This window comes from Neolamprologus brichardi, chromosome 8 (genome assembly GCF_056152115.1).
Source record: "Neolamprologus brichardi isolate AB-2024 chromosome 8, ASM5615211v1, whole genome shotgun sequence".
NCBI classification, from domain to species: Eukaryota; Metazoa; Chordata; class Actinopteri; order Cichliformes; family Cichlidae; genus Neolamprologus; species Neolamprologus brichardi.
The window spans coordinates 11,032,362-11,043,643 of record NC_142111.1 but is presented as its reverse complement, the minus strand read 5'-3'; the positions used below and the strand labels follow the sequence as shown (position 1 = coordinate 11,043,643).

The 11,282-nt window shown below is 43.3% G+C and overlaps 1 protein-coding gene across 3 annotated transcripts in view; it reads left to right on the top strand.

Annotated features, from left to right (window-relative positions):
* Positions 1–3,924: 3,924 nt before the first annotated feature.
* Positions 3,925–11,282, top strand: part of ntn2 (netrin 2) — a 44,311-nt gene continuing 36,953 nt past the window's right edge. Inside the window, exon 1 of one of the 3 annotated variants that reach the window (XM_006808017.3) lies at positions 3,925–4,040. The gene's annotated coding sequence lies outside the window, so the exon portion shown is untranslated. Of the gene's footprint in view, positions 4,041–6,235; positions 6,553–6,766; positions 6,908–11,282 lie in introns of those variants that run through there. The other 2 variants (XM_035915441.2, XM_035915442.2) reach the window with 2 other exon arrangements.

Below are 11,282 nucleotides of genomic sequence, written 5' to 3'. Positions count from 1 at the left end.
CCTATTCTCAGTTTAATATTGCAGTAAGTTGTCATTCAGACTGCTTTGCATGGAAAACTCCGCAATATAGCATGCATATCAGCTAAAATTAGCTAATTAAAAGTGGAAAAGGCATTAAATTATTTATGAGGTCTAGGGGTGTGCAGTAATGGAAGTTTTGAGATGATCCCATGCCAAGTAAAAACCGTGCCAGCATAGCCTATACTTATACTTCTAACCTAATCTGGCTCAGGCTGGGAGAGCAGCATGTCATCAGGGATGATGATTAATATGTATTCAAATTCTGAACACATTTTAACGACCACAAAATCACTGTGATTTTCACCTTTGAAGCTAAGTCGCAATTCCGTGGCCTACATACTAAACCTAGAAGATAAAAACAAAGGATTGATCCTATCGCGCTGATATTGATGTGATACCAACACCAACACTGGTTGCCTGATACCACACAGGTCATAAAACACAATAAATTTCCAATTATCCTGATTTAGTGTCTTCGTGTTTTGCAGAAATTGCAACAATTCTTTCCATTTTTATAAGCATATATTGAACAGCTTGCAATGGAGGAAATACTAGAACACCTACAGTTTTCCTGGAATTGATTGCAGATTTATTAGCCCATTATTTACTATCATATGCTTGACTTCAACCCTTACCATCATCCACTTCCAGCTCACTGCATTACAAATAATTGAGAAAGCATCTCTGTAGCCTTGGGTGGCATTGTTGTAGCTGTACAATTTATTAGCTAATCAGCAAGACAGTGCCAGATTCTGCTGCTCATGAATATCAGGGTGGAATGAAAACCAGAACATGAGCTTTCATTAGAGAGTTTTGACTCTTTCAGTCGTTCTACATCTTCAGAACACACATAGAGTTCAAATGGGAACTCCCAAGCACTTCCAGCTGGCAACACTTTGGGATAATGATGCTGGATTCCACACAAATGAAGGGTCTAAATACCACCAGAGAGGCACCTGAACCACCTCCTTAATGCACAGACATGCATACATGTATGACTTCCAAGTCATAGCTTCTCTCTGTGGGTTAATCACACATGCACTACATACCAAGTGGGAAAGCCAATTTCCCACCGTCATTCCTGACAGTCACTGCTGTCAAATGTAAGCAGCTACCCCCCAAGAAATCCCACATCAAGTCAACAGCATCCCCCCACAGAGCACACATCCTTTGAGTCTTCAGCAGCGCAGATTGGGTTACAGCTGATTCCAAGCTGCGACCTCAAGGTATCCTCATTTAAAAACTCTCTATGGTTGAGTCATCAGTGTGAGCTCGGAAGAGGCCACCTTCGGCGGCGTAACGTCAAAATGATGGATGGGACAATAATACCGGTAGAAGAGCTATTGATAGCTCTCTTTCCTTAATGTTGACATGTTGATATTCACACCCCAAGCACTATGTGTCACATGGGCAAAGAGAGGGCCTGCACTCATGCACACACAGTGGACAAGGACATGATGGTATTATACCCATTAATATCACTTCCGTTCCCACTTAGGTCTTCGGGTCTTGAAGTGACAGCTGAGCCCTGGGCAAGTGAGTGTGCGAGATGTATACCACGATGCTGCCGTCTTGACTCCAGTTGAGCTGGCAGAGGGAAAGTAAACATGCGGGGTTCCCCAAGAGGCTGCTGTTGTAATTGGGGGTGTGCTAAAAGGGGCTCGAGTTGTTTATTTTTTTTTTTTATTTTTGACCCTAATTGCTCCACATTATTGTTTAACAACAGTTGTGATTGCTGGAAGTCTAGATAAGGGGCATAATCTGTTTAAGGTTCTGCTCCATTCACTTCCACGTGAGCTAATTATGCTTAATAATTTAAGTATTTAAAGGTTATATAGACAAATGTGAGCCAACACTTCCTGAGAGACTGAAAACTCAGCCAAGCAACAACCTTTTGGGCTAAAAAATGAAGTTAAAAGGCTTGACGCTAGCTTCAGGAGTAGCGTGTTTTTATTTAACTTGCCTGTTTAACTTTATTAAGGCTTTGAGTGAAACTTGGGTGCTATGTTATCTTGTTCAGCACTACGTTTTGGCTAAGTTATTTCAGAGTGAAAACAGGACATCAACATCCTTGCAACTCGGAAAAATTGGTGGTTTTACTGTGTTTGCATTGGATATTCTCACATTTGGCAACCATCTACAAATAGATGCGATAGTTTTGATTGCAGTTGTCTGAGTTGATGCATGTTTTAGCAATAAGGGACTCATCTCAACTGGTTTTCAGCTGGTTGCATTGTGTATTCTGGTTATATTCCTACGTTGCTATTTCATTTTGCATTTAAATTGACAACCTGTAGCATCTATGTCACTATTTATATAACTGAATCAAGTGTACAAGGTTATTGAGTATGTTGATGGCAACAGATTTGCAGTTTTTGCTTATTTATCGCAGATTCACTCCATTAACACAAACAGATTGCATCTAATTTGAAACCTGAGCTGACTGTGCGTTATCCCCATTTTATTTCCATCTTGATGCATGAAAGTCCATTTGAAGACAGCAACTGACTGCGAGTGGTTGCAGACCTGGATTCTACGGTGGCCCTGAGAGGTCAAATGCACTGCCTAATAGCACACATGTATCTATAGTATTATATGACTGATGCGATTAAAGCACACGTTATCTTATGTCTGTTCCTGCTCACAGTTCAGATGAATCCTCAGCTTCTTTTAAGTGCGCCTGAGTGCAATCCTTCACATGCTTTGGTTTCTGTTTCATCACATCATTGTCTCCCCAAAAGACGTTTTTGTGTTTCATTTTTTCCCATTTCCATTGTGTTTCATTCAACTTTTGCTGTGCTTTGTGTGCTTTTGTGGCATTTTTTCTATTTGCTGGTGCTTTCTTAAGTTGCTGTGCATTAAACCTCCCAGAATCCTGTCTTAGAAACAACCATTTGAAAGGCAACTCGATCCGAAGTTCAAGTACACACGGTTGAGCTAATTTTAGTCATGCTGCACTCTCCAACCAATTTGTGTCTGTAGCCTTAAAGGTACTGACACAGTTTAAACACAGTCTAAACATTTACATCCTGTTTTTGCTCAGAAAATTAGCATCCCATTTATTGTCACAGTACAATACACATCCCAGTTATTAACCACTCTGGATAGCTAGAACTAATGTTAGCTGATAGCATCCTTCTTTTTCAGATATGATCATTTCTTTTAACATTCTTGTTTAAAACAAACAAACAAACAAACAAAAACAATTGTAGAAACCAAAATGCCAAACTGAGGGTTTCAAAATATCAGCAAAAAATTGAGTGGGTGACATCACAGTGCCTTTGTGCATCTTTAAAATACAGTCTGTGGGTTCTACAGATATTAAAATGCCAGCGACAGCTCATAAGTTCTGCATGTTAAAAAGTTTCTTACGCCCACATTTCCTTCTATAGGCCAGCAGGGGTGAACTCCTCAGGTCCTTAGTAAACAGTTTCCTATGTCCTATATTTAAATCTAAAGTATTAATAAATACAACATTATGTTCATTTTTATAAATCATCATCTTCTTGTGTATCCAGCAGAATGATAAAGCTTTGTGGGGCCTAACCTAGCAAAGATTTCCCCTCTGCTCTTGCTCTGAGGTAATGCAGAGCCGACACTGGAAAATGTTCAGTACTATAGCGCCACCTAAGTGTGAGTTGCGTTTATGTACTTTGGGGCATGTGGCAGATTTTTTTTTTTTTTTTTTTAAGGCACAGGTTATTAGTCTGAGTATTACACGGTATTCGCCACAAGAGGGAGGCCCGTCTCCACTGAAAGCCAATTGGGGGTTTCCCCTCTGGATAAGGTAAGCATCTCTCCTTGCGCCCGACAGCAGGGGTGCCAAAAAATGAAGCGAGGAAACAGTCGGAGGCTGACATTTTCTCCAGGGTGTCCGCCACAGGGAACCTAGTGCCGAGAGCCCCCGGGCTTGGAACAGACAGACGGGGTTGTTTTGCAGACACAATCAGCAGACTGATCCAAGTGCAACAACTAAAGGACCGAGGAGAGCTCCCCGCTTGAATCCCATCTGACAGCAAGTGAGTGTGTTGCCTGTTGTTAGTCTTGCTTTCTTTCATTCTGTCTTTAACGCAGTCCAGCCTCTCCCACTTGTAACTGCAGAGATAATCTACCTAGATTACTGGCTGGATGGTGGAGCTCCTTTATTTCACAGGAATGCGTCAAAATTGTCCCCTCTCTCAAATAAAACGCGTGAACATGGACTGTACTGCCCCGTGTAAACAGAAACGCTGGCAGCAAAATGCCCCTGCTTGTTTTTTTTCCTTTTAACAAACCAGAGAGTTTGAGTATTTTGTGTTTCAGACAGTTTGTTGGATCAATTGATGAAGGCCTGCTGTGTTTGTGTCAGCTTCTCTCCATTTGCTGCCCTACTTTCTCAAACGTTTAGCACTAAACTCAAGTATTTTAATTCAAAACACTGAGGAATATTTGAAGCGCCTGTATCGATGTTTAATCTGCAAATCAGAGATTTTAATAAGACTGGGATAGAAATGCATCCGAAATATTAAGATTTACTACAAGATCCCATTTAGAAGCTTAACTCTTGGGGAGTTATTTGGAAAGAGAGTGGAGACAAACCACCTGAGATTAAGAACTAAATTGCTCTTATATAAATAAATAAAGTATTCATCGCTGAACAAAAGGAGTCAGATAAACCTTTGTGTTTTAGGTTTTTTGGAAGCAAATCGAAAAATCCCGATATTCTGTCTCCACTCCACGGCTCCCCTGTATGCTTGCCCTTGCTCGTCACTTACTTTCATCAGACTTCATTAATTTTAGCCCACTTTCTGAGCCGTTTTCCCCTTTGTGTTTAAATCCATTAACTGATTTGAGTAATTTCCTTTCCCCCACTCTCCGTGTCTCATTGTGTTCACTGATACTGTTAATTAGTATTGGCTGCAGGTGTGCTCCGTGGGCGTAACGCACGCGCACAGGGTTGGGGGTTAATGCCTATTAATTTTAATTATCTGCGGCTTTGAATTCGTGTTTGAACGGTCTTTGTTTGAGATGAATTACTGGATGAAGGCAGCGCGGTTCCGGGCCCGGGCCGAGCCATGCCGTGCTGTGCTGTTCCCCCCAGAGGATGGTACTGTAAATAGCCTACAGGAGGAATGTTGATCAGCTTACAGCGGGCCAGGAGGTTCTCGGGATTTGATCGACCGCGATGCTAATGACCGGCCTATCCACCGGTAGGCAGGCTGCACCTGCAATAACACGGAGAGCAACACGCGAGCTGTCGCCTATAAATTACCTGGAATTATGAAGTGAACTGCGGCCCGTCCTCGCGGTTCTGCCGGGCTGGTTTTACACGTGTAACAAGTTATCCTCTGTGCTTACATTAAATGAACTCTGCCCAGAAGTCCCCACACGGCCTATTTTATTTGGCCGTTTTGTGATAAACGTCAGCGGCTCTAATTGCCGTTACCTACGTCTGAGATACCTGCTTTAATTCTCAAATCCCCGAAAATCCGTTTGCTTCCCCAGTGCGCCTTTGGGCACGCGCTCCCCAGACGGGCTGTATAAAATTGCCAGCACTCATCACGACAGACCGCATGCTCTTTAAAGTCACATGAAGGCAGTTAATGAGTTAATGCGATGCTGTCATAGCCGAGGGCGCAGGTCCACATTTTCTCTGCCAGAACGAGCCTCTTTTTACACAAGCGCACAACAGGCAGTCTTGGTGTGTTTGATTCCATGTTACTATTATTAATAAAGGGGGAAAAGTCGGTGCCTCGACGCAAATAAATCCCGCGTGTGCTGGACTATTATTGGGATTAATAAGTCACAACATTCTGCATCTGCCTCTTGTTTGTTTGGCCCCCGCTAACCCCGGACTCTGTTTCAACAGGTTCAGCGTTGTGCGCTCATTACGACCTCCATATGGCTGCCTGTGAACACAGCCCAGCACGTAGCGTTTAGAGCAGGCAGCAGAGTAACTGTCGGTCCGTAAAGTGGCGGAGATGTATTTGTTGTAAAAGTGAGACCGCGGAATGAAATCATATAAGTAGTGTTTTTCTTCGCGCATATTTATTTCTTTTATTAATTGGGCGCCTCTTCAAATTACAGGAAAAATGAAACTTAAGTTATCCAAATACTGTGCGCTATTGGATATGCAGATTCTCTCTCTCTCTCTCTCTCTCACCCACCCTCACTCTCTCTCTCACCCTCTCTCTCTCTCGGGTGCGCTCTTTTTCTCTCGGTTTTGGGGGAAATCTGGGGTTGATTTTAACGGGGAGTAGCCTAACCCGGGCTCTCTTTACATATGGATGTACTGGACGCTCTTCAGTCGCTCTGAGCTTCGGACGCGGATGGGTTCGGTGGTTCATCTCTCCTCCCGCCGGTATCTTCTCACTTGTGCTTAACTATTTTTAAAAGGAGACGAACGTGAGAAAGTACGCGTCACTTTTCCCCCTCGTTTGGAGAGGACGGTTTTTGACGGAGCACGAAGCTTGATACTAAGGTGGATCTCTCGCTTGTAGGACGTCTTTTAAAAGTACAAAGTCAGCGGCTCTGACGTCTTGTGACACTGGGGTAAGTTTATAATTTGAGGCTCACCGTGCCTGTTTGTTCCACACACTCGGCGTGTGCGCGTCTTTGCGGAGAGCAGATCTCAATTTTACGCACCGCTTATTTTCCTAGTAAGTGACTCACGGCGCTTGCTGTGACGGGCTGTTCAAACCTGCTATTTGTTTTAAACGCAGGCAATGACTGTTATTACCGCATTACAGACTGAGGTCGTGTAAGTTTCGGGTTGCTGAATCACCGGGACGCGCTGGATCAGAGCGGCGGACATCACGAACAGGTGTCAGCCTCCACGGTTTACACCTGGCCCACGTGTCGCCGCAAAGGAAAAACTACAATGTCAGCCCGTACCGAGGTGCAAGAGGTGAGCTATATGAAAGCCAGCTTGCATGCAACAGCTTCCAGGTTCGGGCACTGGCGCGTAATCGGTGCATTCTAATATTACCCCCTTTTCCGTTCGACGCCACCACGTGCAACTTGTGGTTAAAAAAGGGACATTTATGCATTAAAATGTTTAAATTAAGACACAATAGCTCGTTTGGAGAAATAACTTGTCTTTATTATTAAAGGTCAGAAAAATCTGTCTAAATCAGGGTTGGCAAACATAAGTCCCAGGGGCAAGAATCGGCCGCCCAAGACTCCCATCCGGCCCACTTGATGGAAAATGTGTAGGAGGACATAAATATATGACTTTTAACCGTCCTTTTACAAGTTTTTTTTACTGATCCAGACCTTCCCCATTACCATTCATACTACACCAAAGTAAATAAATAATAGATTTCTATCATTTTAAACATTACTGCTACACAGAATTTAAGCCCAAAGAGTCGTGCTGACAGATTTCATACATTTACTGCAGCAGCATTTCTTTATCATTTAGAAATGCTGTTGAAATTTGACTTTCTTTTTTGAAATTAAAATCTTTATTAAAATCTCTCTGGGTTTAAATGTGTAGTTAAGCTTCTGCACACTGACAGAAAGGGGAGTTTCACTGGTACTGCCCACATAAGATCAAAGTAATGTGTATGTGGTCCGTGATGTAAAATTAATTTGATACCTGTGCTCTAAACTCTAAATAGCAAATGATGATAATACATTTTTGCACTTAAGTCCACTTCCTGTCAGGGTGTGATGTGAAACAATAGCCTTGACAATACTGATGAGGTTCACCCTCCCCGAGCTCATCCACTCCTCTGCTCTCAAGCAGGTACAAGCCTGGAAGCGAAAGCGAGAATCCCATACCGATGGCTTATCTTAACTGCTTCAATAGACTTAAAGTATCCCCCTATTGCGCTCTGAAACGGTGTCAGCCACTTGACCTACTTCTCACTCTCGCCGCAAACGCCTGGAATCGGTGCACGATGAGGGCCTCTGAAACCTCGCCGCTCGCCAAGGTCAGAAAGAATGTGAAATGTCAAGTCAAAGCCAGAGGAAAGCAGGGGGAGTTGAATGCATCTGAAGCGAAGGGCTGTTCATCTGGAGTGCAGCCACCGCTTCCCTGTTTTCGCAAATTAATCATCATTATTTAATTGCATCACACCCTGCTTCCATCAGTGACAGAGCGAGGGAGGTAGAGCCAGGAGCAGCTGAAGGCACATGATGTGGAGGCTAATCCAGAGCAACATAGTGCAGATTTTTATTAACTCCTTAAAGTGCAGCTGGATGGAGATGGTTAAAGCTGCAGTAACATAAGCAGACTGTTTTCTTCTGCCTTGAAGAGCAGGATTCCTCTGGATCTTGGCTCCGTCCACCTGAGCGAGTAAAGTCAACACTTCCACTATATTTTTCCTTCTGTGGCTTCAGCAGTTTGACGAGAGTGGGAAAGTAATGCTATATCTGTTTCTCCTAGTCGCATACACTGCTCTGTTTTTGCTGTGTGTAACTTCATCCCCCTTGAGTCGAGCATTCGAATAAACGGTGCAGGCTGATTAATTAATAAGGTCTGCTCAACCACGATTCTGTGGGAGAGGCTATCATTGAACTCACGATGCAGCTGTTTGTCAGGAGCTACCATATCAGACTCTGGTAGCTACAGGGATATAAAACACAAGATCCAAGAATTAGAGTTTGATTTCAATCCATGAAGGATTGATATATTATGTTTCCAACCTTGCATTTATATGCAGCCCATGAGCTGAATGTGGTGTGACAGAGTACCCACATTACATGCACTCACTCAGGCAGCATCTGTCTCCACTTCAGAGGTGAGAATGAAGTTGAAATACTATCTTGACTGCTGACTGAATTGCCTGTGTGATATCTCTCTGAGTGACAAATTAGGTGTTTGTACTTGCTTACCTTCTCTGTTAAAATACCCATCATTCATCAGCGTGATACCCAAGATGGCTCTCGCTGTGGGAAGAGGACCCAGAGGCAGAGATTCACATTTTATCCCACCACTTCCTGCACCATGCTAGGCCTGCGTTTGCTAGCTGCAGATTTCATCCAGATGCAGAGTGATGTGTATACATGCGTGTGTGTGAGGTCCACATGTGTATATCTGGCCCCACTTATTTCCTATCAGTATACTTATCTGACTTGGATACACACAGACACATCCATAGTGATGGAAAAGTGTTAGTGCCTTTACACTCTGACCTCTGACCTGTGGGCAACTCCCCCACAGAAATCCCCCTGGAGTGTAGTAACATCGCCCTCAAGGGAGAATGAATAAAGATGGAGAGGAAAGAACAGGAAGAGGTGAAGCAGGCTTGTCTGAGTCACAAGCTTTGGCATCCGATAAAGTGTCTTGTAAATACGACTTGTTTGTCAAGGAGTGTGTTTGATGAACGCAACCTTCGGAGTATTTCAAGGACTTAATAAAACGATTTGCACCCCCCTTGGAGTTCAAAGTAGGTCCGTGCTTTTGGCTGTGGTGGGGTAGAGGTTGCTCTTATGCAATGGAAAAAAAAGAGAGAAAAAGAGACCGTTTTTCCTGTTAGGGGGGCTTTTTGGGAAAACCGCGGCTCTGCCTACCGCAGCCAACCTTCAAAGGGTTTTAAAGGAGCGTTCACCTCTCTTCTCCTTAAATCCTTCCATGCCTCTGAACGAGTTACTTCCTCTCATACCCAGAAACGGCTCACCTGCCTCTCAAGCTGCGGTCTGGGTTGTGCTTATGTCCATGGGAAATGTTCCGTAGGGCAGCCCTCCAGTCCAACCGCTTCCTGAAAACACCACACTTTGGGAAGTTCAGCATTTCTCACATGTCTGTATTATCGCTGTAATCCTGCTACTTGATAGCTTTCATCCACTGTTAAAGGAATTTGTTAGTCTGCCCGCCATCGCAGGTCCGAGGATATCATCCATCTTTTTCGCTCTCTCTCCCTCAAGCTCATCTTGACAGCACATGTAGGGGAAATATTTGTTGTATTTGAAAACAGATCACAGCGTGACATAGGTGGCTATAAATTTTTGGATGCCGGTCCTTGTACCCCAAACTCGTTTACCCTGTCTGCTAAAAATCCAGAAGAAAAGTTTTTCCTCGTGGGAGCTTCATGGAGATTTTTTTTTTTTTTTTTCAAGAAAATAGTTCCACATCCTGTAACACAACATACTTATGTTCAGAATTATCCATGATCCATTTGGCTGTGACTCAAATAGATTCAGAGTTTGTCACTGCTAACTCAGATACTTTATTTTGCAGTGTCATTTAAGGTTAATCTTTCTGTAGGATTTAGTCTTAAAATCAGTTATTTTACCACAGATGTTTGGTTTCTGTCACTGACTAAATGTTTTTAAAAAAAGAAGGTCAAAACTAAAAAATAAATTATTTAAATGCATCATATTTTATTATATTTTTTTAACTGTAGAGCTCATACTCGTCTTCACCCTACTTACTGTGTTTTCTTCTCGCTTTTTATGAGTGCAGTCACATTTGAAAGTGCAGCAGAACACACATGAGTCGGATGTGTGGAGGCTCTAAGTTGGAAAAACAACTAAAACCAAAGGTCTTGTGTATTCATTTGATGTGTATTTTTGCCTGTTTCTGTTCTCACAGTTTAACCCTCTTTAATCCCGTGTAAATTCATGAGTAATGCCTAAAACTTTCTGCCTGCTCATGTCCTCTCCACTCCCTTACGCTTCTCGTTTTCTCACCGAGAGCAGGCTCACCTCACTGAACCCTCTTTTTAACAGACAAAAATATACAACAAGGTGTCCTATCAGCAATTTTCGTGACTTTTTGCACTAAATACAAGGATCAGCAGCTCAGTACAGCTTCCCGTCCAGAGTCTGTGAGAGCCGTCTTAACTTCTCTGTCTGTCGTCTCTCCTCCTGTTTGGTTCTGGATCAGGTTCTGTTGATTTAAAGAACTGCTGTCAGACTCGGGGCCGGCGGTGTGGGCTGGGCCAGAGAAGCTGCTGCATTCCTCTGCTGGGCGTTCAGGGTTTCTCCCTGCGGTGTCTCTTTCTGTCAGATAGAAAGGTAGAGAATTTTTTTTTTCACTTGGATGTTTTATGATCCTCTGTGGATCTGCCTGCTGCGTCTCAAGCCACACAGACACTTTGAAACGGCTTTGTGTTATCCCAGAAACAGCCAGTACTATCTCATGGACTCGGGTTTAGCTACAGGAGTTTGATATAGCAGTAAGGTGATGGTGAGTAGTTTTGAAGGTTGGAATTGGAGGATTTGTCACATCATACACACACACACACACACACACACACACCCTCTGAGGAGACATAAGCAGGCTTTAAAAATTTGTTAGTGATCCCCGTGCTAATGACGCCCTCAGCTGTGAG